This window comes from Colias philodice, chromosome 10 (genome assembly GCF_061535455.1).
Source record: "Colias philodice isolate Cphi_HAF_F1 chromosome 10, ilColPhil1 Martin Lab GWU primary, whole genome shotgun sequence".
Lineage (NCBI taxonomy): Eukaryota > Metazoa > Arthropoda > Insecta > Lepidoptera > Pieridae > Colias > Colias philodice.
The window spans coordinates 8149306-8163708 of NC_143095.1; the positions used below are offsets into that span (position 1 = coordinate 8149306).

At 31.5% G+C, this 14403-nt stretch overlaps 1 protein-coding gene across 1 annotated transcript in view; it reads right to left on the minus strand.

The window, feature by feature from the left end:
* LOC149485315 (cyclic GMP-AMP phosphodiesterase SMPDL3A-like) overlaps nucleotides 1-11701 on the minus strand; it is a 72040-nt gene extending 60339 nt beyond the window's left edge. Inside the window, exon 1 of the mRNA XM_089700095.1 lies at nucleotides 11577-11701. The gene's annotated coding sequence lies outside the window, so the exon portion shown is untranslated. The remainder of the gene's footprint in view (nucleotides 1-11576) is intronic.
* Between the last annotated feature and the right edge of the window lie 2702 nt (nucleotides 11702-14403).

Genomic DNA, 14403 nt, shown 5'->3' on the forward strand with positions numbered 1-14403 from the left:
TGGATGTTTGTTACTCTTTCACGTAAAAACTACTGAACCGATTACAATGAAATTTAGCACACATATAGAAGGTAACTTGGATTAACACATAGGAGTTTTTATCCCAGAAATCCTACGGGAACGGGAACTATGCGGGTTTTCCTTTGCAAACGCGGGCGAAGCCGCGGGCGGAAATCTAGTTATTATAATATATTCGACCTACGACCTCAAATTTTAACTTTAATGTTATAAGTTAAGTTGAAACCACAGTATATCCACATATTATATCTTAACTAATATTGTAAAGAGGAAAGGTTTGTAATTTTGTATGTATGTATGTATGGTTTTCACTTTTCACGCATAAACTACTGGACCGATTTCAAAAATTCTTTCACCATTAGAAAGTTGCATCTTCACTGAGCAACATAGGCTATATTATTGCATTTTCAAAAATAATTTGGAAAATCCAAAAGTGCACGCCTCATAATTTTTTTTTAATAAATATTTATTAATTATTATTTTTGTTTATTTAATAACAATTAAACCACATCGAATCAGACCCTGAAAAATGAAAGGGTTCTATTCCTGAGCATACTCAAGCGTAAGAGAAAAAAAAAGACTCGATTAGTAAAGTATTTCGGTCGCTATCGTGTTAACAAGAAAATCCTCCGCACATACAGACACACGGACGTCCAAGACAGAACTTTTTTAAACTGTTTTTTAACTAGTTTAAATAACAAAAATGACATCAAAAATATCATGAACGTTAAAAATAGTGTTTTTTCTTAATATGTGTGTGTACTGTGTATGTATTATCTTACAAGTGCAATGTATGATACATAAAGACATTTTAAGTTTGAAAAATCAGATGTTTTGCGCGAAGTGACAGTAGTACCCACCTCAACGCTTCGCTTATGAGGCGTGCAAAATTAGAGATCCTTTCCAAAAATGCAATAATGTAAGTGTAACCCAAGGTGTAAAAAATTCCATTCTGTCATCGCGTGCGCTGCGGAAACTATTCCTTGAAGTACGAGGATGGTTCTTATGAAAAAAACGTAAACATGTAGGTACCATTGGCGAAGCCGGGGCGGACCGCTAGTTAGACCGTATAAGGTTACGTAAGTTAGTCATTTAACTTATGTAATGGATTGTTTAGATAGGGTACATGGAGACAGTGAGTTCAACCACAAGACACCCACAAGATTCTAAAAATATATCCACTTTGTGCATGCAATAATAAATTATATCCAGCCAGGGCCAGATGTACTTGCAATTAAAACAGAGCAACTCCATTCCTTTCCCTAGCTCTCCCTCCCTAATAAGCTATCAAGAAAACGATTCCAGTGTCACCATTTCCATTAGCTAGAGAAATAAATAAAGGTGAAGTAATAGAAAGGCAAGTGGATATTAATATAATCTCCTAGTGTCCATATAAATTAATCCAAAACGTCGGCGCGAAATACTGGAACAATAACTGGATAGAGTGGTAAACTCGACACCCGGCTGTTTTGTTATTTACGATTAAAATGTATGGATAGAACCTTTACTCATTATTTTTGTATTTATTTTATTTATATTTATAATCAGTAGATATATAGTATAAAACAACGTCGCTTTCTCTGGCTGTAGGTATGTCCCTATGTATGCTTTAATATTTAAAACTACGTACCTAAGGGATTTTGATGCGGTTTTTCTTAAATAGATACAAGAGAAAGTTTTACTATATTATAATTTATAAGGTTTTAGACGAAGCGGGTGCAGCTGCGGGCGGAAAGCTAGTAAGTTATAATTGATGAGGTTGTCGTATTTTATTAAAAATACATTATAATTTTGAGGGAAATCTGCATTATGTATTATCGAGTTGATTTCGTATTTTAATCCGTCTTTTGTTTCAAGATAATTATGAAATCTAATTTAAAATCGCTTTAAATTCTTTATCGAGTCTGTCAGAACTTTTACGGCGAAAACTCGTTTACTTTTGACGTTTACGAGAGGATAATGTTAAGACGCCTTTCTATCTGATTCTAAGAAATCGTTCTGTGTTTTAAATTCAACATACAACTTACTCTATACATTTCATATTGTTAGCATAGTACAACATAATATTATTACATTAGGTACCATATTATATTCAATTAAAATACTCACTATTTGGATTGATATACAAAATAAGGGTACAAAATAGTGTTTTCAGTTATAGATTTTATAGCACATTACCATGACAAATAATTATGCCAGATATTTCAAACTCAGTATATATAAAATAATTACTATACAATCTATACAAAACGAGAAACATTGTTCAAGCGTATCCACCCGAATCTTTCGCAAGACCTCGTCTAAGGTATCCTCTTAATTTGTTGACCGTATCTCCTAATAACCCGGCATAAACACCAAACGTCCAAAGGCCTTCTATTATCTGTGAAACGAAGCTGTTACAACATCTGCAATTCTTATGGCCGTTGAGTTAAACGTGGTTTAATATTGCGAAACTACCAGGACTCCGTATAGTTGGCCCTGAGGTAATTTGATCAAAGTTTTGATCAGTTCGGGATTTCAGTCTTGAGGCTTGTTAATTTAAGCAATCGAATTTGAATGAATTTACAGAGCGTCGTAGTTCAACAGTCTTTAATTAGATCTTCGGCGTTTTCTTATCTTCTTCTTCTATGAAGGCAAAATGATTTTTTGTACTGAAAAACTGTCTTTTGTTGAGTCTATTTGTGTTTTGCTTTAGTACATACTCTTATTTAAATATTTATTGTGACACAATTTCATGCCGTATTCGTATATGAACCTAAAAACCAAACAGTAAATAAAGAAAATAATTATCTAAAAGCATGAATTACAGAACACAAGAAATTACTATGCATTATAATATAGGCCATTTAAAATATCAACTAACAATTAATGTATCCAATAAGCTACGGATTACAAAAACAGAATCGTATTTTATCGTACAATCAAACGTAATCCGAACGTAAACAAAAGGCACAATACAAATGCATACTTTAAACCGCATTATTCCTCAATAGGGGTTATTTTAATTAATGTGCTTTCATCAGAATAATAACGAACATTCTGTTGTGTAATAAGCCAGTTTTATTGTTCGTATTCCATACATTCGAGGACACTGACATATTTTCAAATTACGTTCCTGTAAAATATAAGACCGAGTGATTGGGTTCGAAATGTATTGATAAATAAGAATATTTTAATGCTTTATTTTAGTGTAAATTGAACGTTATAATAATCGTCTTCAGTTTGTACTTGTACGTGAGAATTGAATTCCAAGTAAGACTGAAAATAATTAAAAATATGCGCTTGTCCGTAATTTTTGTTCTTTATTATTATAGGGAGTATTCAGAGAGAAAGCTTGAAACTTATAAGCGCTTATCGGCGCTTGTCATGTTCATATATTTTCCTGCGCGGGTTGACAGCACTGACAGGAAAATATATGAACATGACAAGCGCCGATAAGCGCTTATAAGTTTCAAGCTTTCTTTCTGAATACGCCCATACCTATTATATTATATATATAATAAAATTACACCAACACCTAGCCTTAAATAAACCTATTGCTGCAAAATTATTTATACGTACCTGTATTCTATTCTAAGGCAGATCATTAAAACATAAAAGTTATTAGCTTGTTTGGCGCATGATAATGTTTTTGGAATAACAGCGTAGCAGCTCTACGCGTTAATGCTACGCTTGCTACGTAAACATTAGACTCACTGTATAATTTTGATTATATTAAACATACAGAAAATTACTCTATTCCTGTTGTGTCTCTTATAATTTTAATATATTGGAAATAATACACGCCTCAAATATAATAAGTTAAAATCAGAAAACTAGTTCTAAAGAATTTAATTAAATATAAACTTTTGTCCTTTTTACACATAACCATTACACATCATAATTTGTATAAAAATATCGAACTTTTTTCTTTGCAAAAATAAGCTTAAGTAAATTAGTAAAATATTTCGTTTAACTTACAAAAAATTATACTTTTTAATTGAAATACCAAATCAGCATTAAAACATTTCTGTTACTGAAAAGTTCCGACAAGAAATAACAATACATTCGACGAACTGTGTCCCTTCAGAAGAAACTCTAAAGTTAAGAAATCCAAAGATACTTATGTCACTTTTTCCAATTCCGCTGTAACAGTTTTATTTATGGGAACACTTATAATTTGTTGTAGAAGAAACGTTTCGGATCCCTTCAACGAAATCAGGGCAAGACGAAGTTTTAAAGTTACAGTCGGCACCGAGCTGGACTTTGTGGGATTAAATTAAAATGTAGCAATTTATGGGCAGGAAGCCGTCATAAATTTCAGCTTCTAATTGGCTTTGCTGACTTGTTGCCACCGTAAACTCTTTTACAGCTCAATAGCACACTTTATTAAATGTTCGCGTTTTAGTGCGTGACGATAATCGTGCTCGCCTTGAAACTGAACGTACCTAACCTTAATGCTGACCTTCGTATTATTATGTTTTGCCTTTAACAACCTTATTAAAAACAATAAAGAAATCACTCGCGCATTTTTCAAGAAAATTTTAATATAAGGTCCAAGGCTAGTGAAAAGAGTACCGTAATATCTCGAAGGTAATTAATTATTATTTATATACACCTTATTAGTAGCCGGGAGCATGAACACTTTATTTTACTAAAATTCACGTTCAACGTTAGATGTTTTTCTGTTTTAATAAAGTGCAAATTATTTTCCAAACTTTTATATGCGAGACTATATTATGTTAATCACATAACTTTTTGAACTGCTATCTCCGACATCACCCAGGTGTCTGGTTTACAAATGACATTAATAGATTATATATTATTAAGTTCATCCGAAAAAAAATATCAATCAATAATTATAGCCCTTTGCAACATAAGAGACGTAAACAAACTTATCATATATTATAATTAAACTAGAAATGCACCATAACTAGTTAACTAGACATTGTACAAAATATAAGCCAGTTTAAGTAGTAACAATTAAAAAGTTGTTGTTTCCTCATACACGATGGCCGACCCGAACAACTTTTCTCGTCTAAGCCCTGCTCATGAGCGATCCCGTTTCTATTATAGTTTAAAAACTTTATTAGCGTTTAACTTTATGTGGCTTGAGAATAGTAAAACAGTGCTGTCTTTCATGTGGAATTTGGAGGATTAGCAACGGAGATATTTATTTTAGAACGCCAGCATCCAGACAAATACGTCAATCTAATTGAGCTTATTTATTTTGTAATAAACATCTATAATATTCGTAATGCGAGATTTAAATCTTACCATAATTGACTTTTGCAATATTGATACTCAGATGTCTTGGAATTTAGGCAAACCTAACAGGAATTTGTCCGATTCTCTGATAGTAAAAAGTTACGATGGAACATATTTTCAGAATACCGTGGTAAGAATAGATAAAAGTTTACGTTTTGTTCAACCTTTGAGCTATAAGCTGAACTCAAAATATCAGACATTGAAACGGTATGTGAAACGAAAATTAAAAAGAATGTGTTCAATAACTATCCAATCGATTATAAGCTAATGTACGCACGCGTCGCAATGATTTTTAATCCAAATACAAACATTTTAAATGCCATAATTGAATTCTTTTCTCGAACACAAATGATTATAATTATTGCACATAACTATAAGAATATAAGACCTAGAGATTCCAAGGAATAATTTAAAACAAAGTAAACAACAGCGGATAACTGTAGTCAAAGTGCAGAGCGGTTCGAGAAAAAACTTTTTCTCATTCGGGTTCCATTTCTCAAACTAAGATGGAATATCTGATGCCAGATTGGTATGTTTTTGATTACTGCAAATTTTAAACAGTTGGGAATTATGCCATAGTTATGACAAAACGATAAGTTTGAACAACAATAATCAAAGAGCCTACACTTTTGACATTTTTTAATCGTTTGAATAAGTAGGTACATTTTAGTGTAAATAATAACACTCTATACAGTCTAACTACTGAGATCTATTATAGAAGCGAGCTAGCGATAACCGAAACATAAATGATTTAAAGAAACATCCTCCTGAAGGAAATTGGTTGCTTTCACACAAGTTCATGACAAGCGAAGACGAAGCAAGCGACTAGTCTAATATAGTAAAAAGATTCAATTAATTTAATAGAAACATATTTAAAGAATTCAAAATGAAATTGGTTCTCTTCGCAGTTGCGAGGTTCTATGAAACGTATTTCAGAAATGTTGCAAAGCGAGTTCTCATTTAATAAAATGTTATTAATTTTACATTTAATATAATATATTGAAAAACAAAATAAAAAGTTACTAACGTTATCTTAAACTTATTTAAAATTTTGCTTTTTAACCTTTATAACCTTCCTCTTGAATCACTATATCTGTTAAAAAATTCGCATCAAAATCCGTTGCGTAGTTTTAAAGATTTAATACGGACATAGATAGAGTAAAAGCGAATATGTTTTATACTATGTGTATGTTTTTGTGATATACGTTTATTTCAACAACCTACAATCACAAAAAGTTGTCTTTAACGTATCAACTTGTGTAACCCTTTCTTTTCAGATACGTGCCAAATTGAAGTCCTCACAGAATAAATAATGGTGGATCTGCTAATTAATCGGCCAAGATTGGTATGTGCATACTGACAAAGCCAATATAAAGATTACACAGGATGGCGTTTCCTAGTGTGTGATTATTGGTAGGGTCAGCAAAAAAGGCTTCTTACGTGACTTTAAATTTGACCTTTTCATGAATTCTAAAGGAAAGGATACTCTACCATTTTGCTACTGAACTGATCGGCATATAGACTTAAGATTTTATTAAAATTTAGAATTTTATGTAAAAAATTTTAAAACAATTTACTGGCGTGATTAATTATTAATTATTATAGATGTGTATAAAACATTTGTGCGTTTTTCCCTGTCAATCCACTTTTATGGTTTAATCACCTAATCACTACTTGAAATTTGGTAGATACCTTAACTAAAGCAAAAATATCCACAAAGCCTGTTCATTTAGCAATTAATGACTACATATTCCTTGATTACTTATTTTTGTCTATTTAAAACGTCCCTTTTTTGAAGACGCTACTACACTGTGACCTCACTGATTAATTGCTGACATTTGTATTGAGAGTCACAGTCGACTCGGCTCGATCGACAGGAAAGCTTCATCTTGATTTGAATTCCAAAATCGAGTGGAGATTTTCACTGAAAAATAAAACTTTAAAATAAAATACACAATTATAAAATATCAACCTCATAAAAGGTACCTACCTATGCCCGAATGATGGAGGTATTATTAAATATTCCACAGCCTAATAAATGTGATTCTCATATAATACTACGTTACAATTTAACAAATTCAATTACAGGAAAGTATTACATCAAGGATGCCAACCTTTAAACAAAATTGAAAGTGTCCCTCGTGCAATTTAATATAATCGGATTATGAAGGGATTTCTCGCTTCCAACGATATTCCGCTGAACATTTGTAAGTGAGAGCTAATACAAGGTTTTATATTGGTAAATATTGCGCGATTGAAATCTGGATCAAACACCGGGTCATATATAAATTGGATTGGAAATGTAATCAACAATGCACACACAATCTAACTGTGAATTCACTTCCTATAAAATAAAATCGGATTTTTTATATGTATTAGTTACATTCATGTTTTGCGTAGCAATTTCTTGAATTAAACCTAATTCAGACGAGTTTGTATAGTGATTCATGATAGATTTATTATTTCATTACACATCATTTTTACTTAGCTTTAGACGAAAATCCACATACGTAAAATCCTATTGTGCGAAATCAACGTCGCAGAAAAATCGATAATCCGTTATCTGCGTTGCCTCAAATAAAAACTACTATTGTGAGTATAATCGAATATAGTTTGACTTGTAAAAACACGAGCTTTCTCCCGTACGAATATTAAAATCGATTTTACAAAGGCAATCGGCGTAACCCAGCTACCGATCGGACGCAGCTCGCGCTCCAGCGCTGTTGCATTTTCACCATTTCAGCCATTTTTTTTCCATTGTCGCTCACAAAACGGCTGAATGGAACGCACATTCAAATAACATTCAGCCGAATTGAACTGGGGAGTAAATTAGAAATGACATGGAAGGTTTATTACCTTTTCCTTGATTCTTCGTATAAGTATGTTAACAAATTCGCAAAGAACATTCTACGAGGTGACAGTGGGATTTTAATATTATCATAAACAATTATAGGTTGGAAGTAGGGCTTCTTAGAAGTAGGTATAGATCTGAGCAGCATCAACGAAAAAGCATAGATTCTAATAGGGCAAGCAATTGACGCATTGCTGAGACTCTGAGAGACGTACCTACGTAGAATTTATAACTTCTTCTGGATCTTCAACAGAATAAAAAAACATCAAATATAACTCACATATAACACAGTATAACTCTTAAGTCTTAATATCCTTGTTTCAGATATCCTTACATATTCTATCGAGCGTAGGAGCTGTACACTCGCAGAAATGTTCTCAATTGCCTTTTGTTGTTTGAATTGTCGTTTCAGTGACGGATCAGTTTTTGTGACAGACATGTGAAGCCTGAAGGAAATCAAGGAGTCGCGCGCGACGATACATCATAGGGAAGTATTGTCGAATTGTTAAGGTAATAACTAATAAGGTATGAATGTGTGTAAATATTTATATGTTGTTAAAATAATAAGAGACGTATACATGTAGGTATATAATTTGAATAATATCATCTATACTAATATTATAAAGAGGAAAGGTTTGTATGTATGTATGTATGTATGGTTTTCACGCTATAACTACTGGACCGATTTTGATGAAATTTGGCACAGATAATCTTTAGACCCTGAGAAGATAGGCTACCTTTTATTGCTAAATATGTATATGTAGTATAGAATATAGATGATAGTATACAGTATAGGATTAGACGCGGTCAAAGCCTGAAATTTTGGGGCGTCACTTTTAATGAAAATGTTGAAAATTTTACACAGTCTTTTTGCACACATATGAATAATAAATGGAAGTATTCTACTTTTGTTGGCGAAAAATATATAGGTGTTTTCAATTTAAATTAATTGTTTTCTAAATTATTTTGTAAGTGTAGATAAATATTATTCCCTTATTATTTACACAATAAAAAAAAACAACACGGCTATGGATTATGAATATGCGAATTATTATATAATCGCGTTGTGTTGAAACCATGTTGAAGCGATGTTTATTAAGTTTATTTTTATCTATCTTAGATATAAAATATTTTTTATTCCAAGAATAAATAATTATGAAAGCAAACACATTGCTTGCGTGTTTTTATTTGTACAACCTTTGCTTTTAATAATCTCACTGATCGTATAGATGAAGGATAAAATCTTGGAATCCAAACTATATAAATAATAAAATTTCTTCTTTATAAAATCATATTATATATTATTAGTATAGGTATATTAATATTAAGAAAATATATTTTCAGAAACTATTTGATCGATTAGGTATAATAATTTATTTTGTCCGATAGGAAGCAAAAATCGTTAAATCCAGACAAAATATGCAAAATTTGATTCCGGAGACATCAAATAAGTTAGTAATCAATAACCAGTTGGTATTTTTTTTATATAAATAAATTTATATCGCCAAAATAAACTGAAACTGTAATGAATATACCTATTACATTGATAATAATGTAAAAGTTGTACACGTTAGATATTTTCTCAAACAATAGCCGTTCCCCAAAGAGTTATCCTATAAAAAGTTTGTTAACATCCCATTGGAACATTACATTTCTTTAGGATAAAAGTATACAGGTAAAATAAAAGTATAAAAGTATATAGGCACATATTAGCTGATACTACTATAGGTATAATAATATGATAGATAAGTATCTACATAGGCATATGCATTTATCCTAAATCGTTAATTTACTTTTTTGAAAATTATACCCAATTCAACCCTAGCACTACTCTCAAAAATATCACGCAAATTTTAAATTCGCTCTACCCATTAATATTATATGGGCCGCCTTAACATTTGACCTTATAATATTTGTGTGACCCCCATATCTATGAAGCTATATTAAGGGCCACAACAGACCACTAACTACTTATTTATACGTGCCGTAATTGACGTCGGTTGCATGCGAGTGATGGGTAATGATGGCTGAATTCCATTCCATACTGACAAGTGACGTTGTTATGATTAGTCCTAACGAGCGCTCTAATGATTGTTCGAAATGTAAAAGTTGCAACAAAATACCGTTAAACCAAATTTTGTAGTAACAACATTTATGCGTATTGTACTAGATGGAATAATAACAGAATTTTCCTAGTACTTTTTAAAACGTACCAATCATTAAACATAGAAGACTCATAATTATTATTGATCCCTAACTTTGTAATGTTGACATGAAACCGTTAAACTTTATTATACACCAACTATAATTAACCACGAATACTATGACGTAGTAACTGCATACTTGGACCATTGAACCGAACAACGTGTTTAATAAAAAAATAATTAGAGCATCATTCTTTCATTATATAAACTTATTTCGACGTCCCGACAAAGCCTGCTGCGGATTATTAAAACCAGTAAAGGTTTCATTTATTAAAACATTTTTGGGTCAAGTTATAAACGTGATTCATAAAAAATACCTTCTCATTAAAGTCTTTGATTAAGGTTGTATTTTATTTTTTCATAGTAGAATATGATAGGCGCCTGACGCAATTAAATATTTTATTATATAATTAATAAACAGCAACCGATATTTAAACCAATTATTAATTTATATTTATTAGGTTAACAAAATTGGTTTTAAATAATATAGATCCAGTAATATAGAATAGTAAAGTAGAGGCTACATCTTTCTAGTGTTAATTTACCATTACTCACGAATGTAGAAACTTTGTACGGTAAAAGTATTTGCTGGCCGATATGTTGTGGCATGTGGTACGTATTAACTACAAATTACTCATGTAGTACCTTGTATTATAACATGTGACATTTACTATCTCTATTTGAAGAATCGATGAAATCACACTTGAATATTTCTAATCAACAAATTAGCATTAACGCACGCTTGGAAATCAACCATATTAGGCGCTGTTTTATCAATCCGATCAGTCACACATACAAACAAAAATTACGAAACATTAACATATTTATATTTGGAAACACATCTATTAATTACGTTGTTATAAAAAAAACACATTTACGGTATAAAATTATCCAGCATTAACAAATAATAATCACTCTTCGTTTGCCTGTAGCTCGACGTAATTGTATTACTGTTGGAACTGAGATCTTATTTTTCACGACAAATTGTACTTCGTCTTGATGAGACGTTGAGTTATTTTAATCCCAGCGAAGCGTTTCTTTTTTCGAATTACCACCCCATTGTAGCAATGTGACGTATTTATGACGAAGTTTTCCAGTCGCCTTTTGTGTACAGCTGTTGTTACAATTTTAAAACATAATGTTTGGAAATTCTATTTTAATGATAAAAATATGCAAATCATTCTAATTCATGTGAATAACTACTTCGCGCAATCTATTATTTCTTCTACCCAGAAGAATTAGTAAGAAATAAATACCTGTATGAATTGAACATGAACAGACCCCTGTTTTCACACAATTACACTGGAAGTCATTACGATCTACGACAGACAATCACTATAACACTTTCTTATTCTTAGTACAACATACCATTGCGACTATAAATCACTGTCCCTCCTGCTAAATACCCTCGATTTTTTTAATAATATCTCAACTACCCTCCCCTTTTTTGAACTCCTAATTTGTGATCGGGAGTTGCCACTTAAGAATTAGAACAACAAGAGAAATTAATTGTTTATTTTTTAACGTTATTATTGTATATTCTTTTAAATAAAAAAAAATACGCCCTAAGTGTAAACTGTGATTAAATAAATATGCAAAACATTTTAATACAGAAATATGCAACCTATTTCACAATATCAGCTGTCCAGGTGGGTACTATAATATACATCTTTTGAAGGCACAACGAAGAATGCGGTCATTTTGCGAACACTGATTTATTTAATAAATAACGTTATAATAGTCAAAGCGTTCTTTAGATACCTAAGTTCAGTTCAGGTCATATTTCAGCATACTTTATAGTTTATATGCGTTCAGCGCTCTTTTAAATTTAATTAAAAAAGATAATGATGTAGATGGCAGCAACATGAACGAACTATGAACGACTACTGACGAGTTTTCGTTTACACTAAAAGATCACGAAATAATGCTCTTGCTCTACTAGCTCTAGCTCTATGTTCGTTTGATGTTCGCACCAAGTTCGCACCGCGATTATATCCCATTTAATGGCATAATTGTGGTAAACCTTTGGTAATTTTTTTTTTATACAATATAAGTATTAATTTTATAAGCGTTTCAAATAATTATAATATCGTATTTTATTTTGGCTCCAATTTTCTAACATTTAGAGATAACATTCTGATTAAATGCATTAGCTCGATGTGTATGTATAATATTATAATTATGTAGATAAGATTAGGTTACTCTGATATAGACATGAGGTGCAAAAAATAAGTTTGAGTTTTTGCAATTTGCAAGGTAAGTATAGTTTCAAAGTAAAATTTTACGTAAGAACTTACAAAATGCATGACTACAATTATAACGGTTACTTTATAGTTGATTAAAAAAATATTATAGGAGTTAAAATTACTAGAATGGATGTATACAACAACCTCTTAGGAATCATTGCTACATCCGAAAAACTTCAAATGCACATTTCTTAAAAATTCCTTACACAACTCAAAATCGGGATATGCACCACGTTCAAAAAATACCGGCATACCTAGGATAAAATTATAGGCCCTGTCAAATGCATAGTCAAAAAGTTTCAGAGCATTTAAGAGTTCCTTTCATAAAAATCCTTATTATCTTCGAACTCCTTTGTTAGATGAATCGCGAAAATAGAAAAGTAATTTAGTGGCGGTCTCTAAATGAACAGTTTAAATTAGACAATCTTTTTGAAATATACTCCTGCTTTCCTGAACAGTGGTCGACAATAATTCACATTTATTGGAACGATAAGGTACGAACAAAGAACGGTTGAGATGTAAATCAACATTTGCTATTATAAAATTATATTCCATACATGCGTTCATAACCGTTCATAATACATCATTTCGTGGTTTATTTAATGAAACGGATAATTAATTTATTGCTATTTTTCTGTCACGCGATTAAACTTGTCTACGGATTTTATTTATGACCAGATAGTTTTCAATTTTATCAATCAAATAGATTATTACATCGCGATACGTAAATTACAATAAATAAATGAACGTGAACAATACCGAAGCATGTCATTAAAATGTTTTTGCCTTTTATCATTTCTGTAGTACCTACGTACCTATAAAATTCCATCCTACGGGATACGATGACACATCTGTTGTTAAGGCGTTACCCGGCAATTTCGACTATGTTCAACCTCTATAAAGTCTGGTACAACATAAAGCACAATACCGAAAAAAATATATAAAATAGGATGGTCTTTGATCTTTAATTGCTCGCGAGGACTTTTTTCCAAAGTTAATAGATTTCTAGAAAAAAAATGTGCCGTGGTCATCGATTTTTCCGCAAATACTCTATAAACTTCGTAACCTGCTGACTTAGAGCTCTGAAAATTTTATGTTTAATAAATTATCAGTTACACAACAGTCCCTGACGAGGATTTTTTGTTTCACTGATTAGTATCTTTTTAAATACAAAATGCGAGGAAAAAAGAAGGTGCAGGGGGAGAGGTTTGAGATCCGTCAAGTATGCTCAAGGTTATTAGCGCATGTAAAAGCCTGAACATAATATTTTGATAGAAAAGGCTACGATTGTAATATTATGTGATTGGATAGGTGTAGGTACCTACATTAAGAAATCGTTTAGTATCTACATTAAGTGCATAATATTATCGTTTTTGCTATATCTTATATCGCTATTTGAATTGTAATTATTTTGAGGTATGATCTCTGTTAGGTTAATCCCAATTAATTATTCTGTTAATTTAAAACATAGCTATTGATACATCAGAGGGTGCGAAACAAATAGCTAAAACATTGTATAAAAAGACTATAAATCCTTTAATTTGTCACCGACTGGCGCTAATGCGGATGAATGGTCTGAGAGAGCGCTAAATTAAACTCTCAGAATAATGAAGTGGAAGCATTCGTCTTCATTTGAGGATTCACGGCTTATTAGATACATATTAAGTCGTCCGCGAACTTCCAAGTTTTGGGTCATTCGTGTGACAGTTCCTAGTTAGGTTGTTTGACAGTTTTCGGTTCGATATGCTATTATTACCTTCGATACCTGTCTTTGTTAATACGAAAAGGAAACACGATGTTACGTGCTATAATTAGACGGCATTAATTGTTATTTATA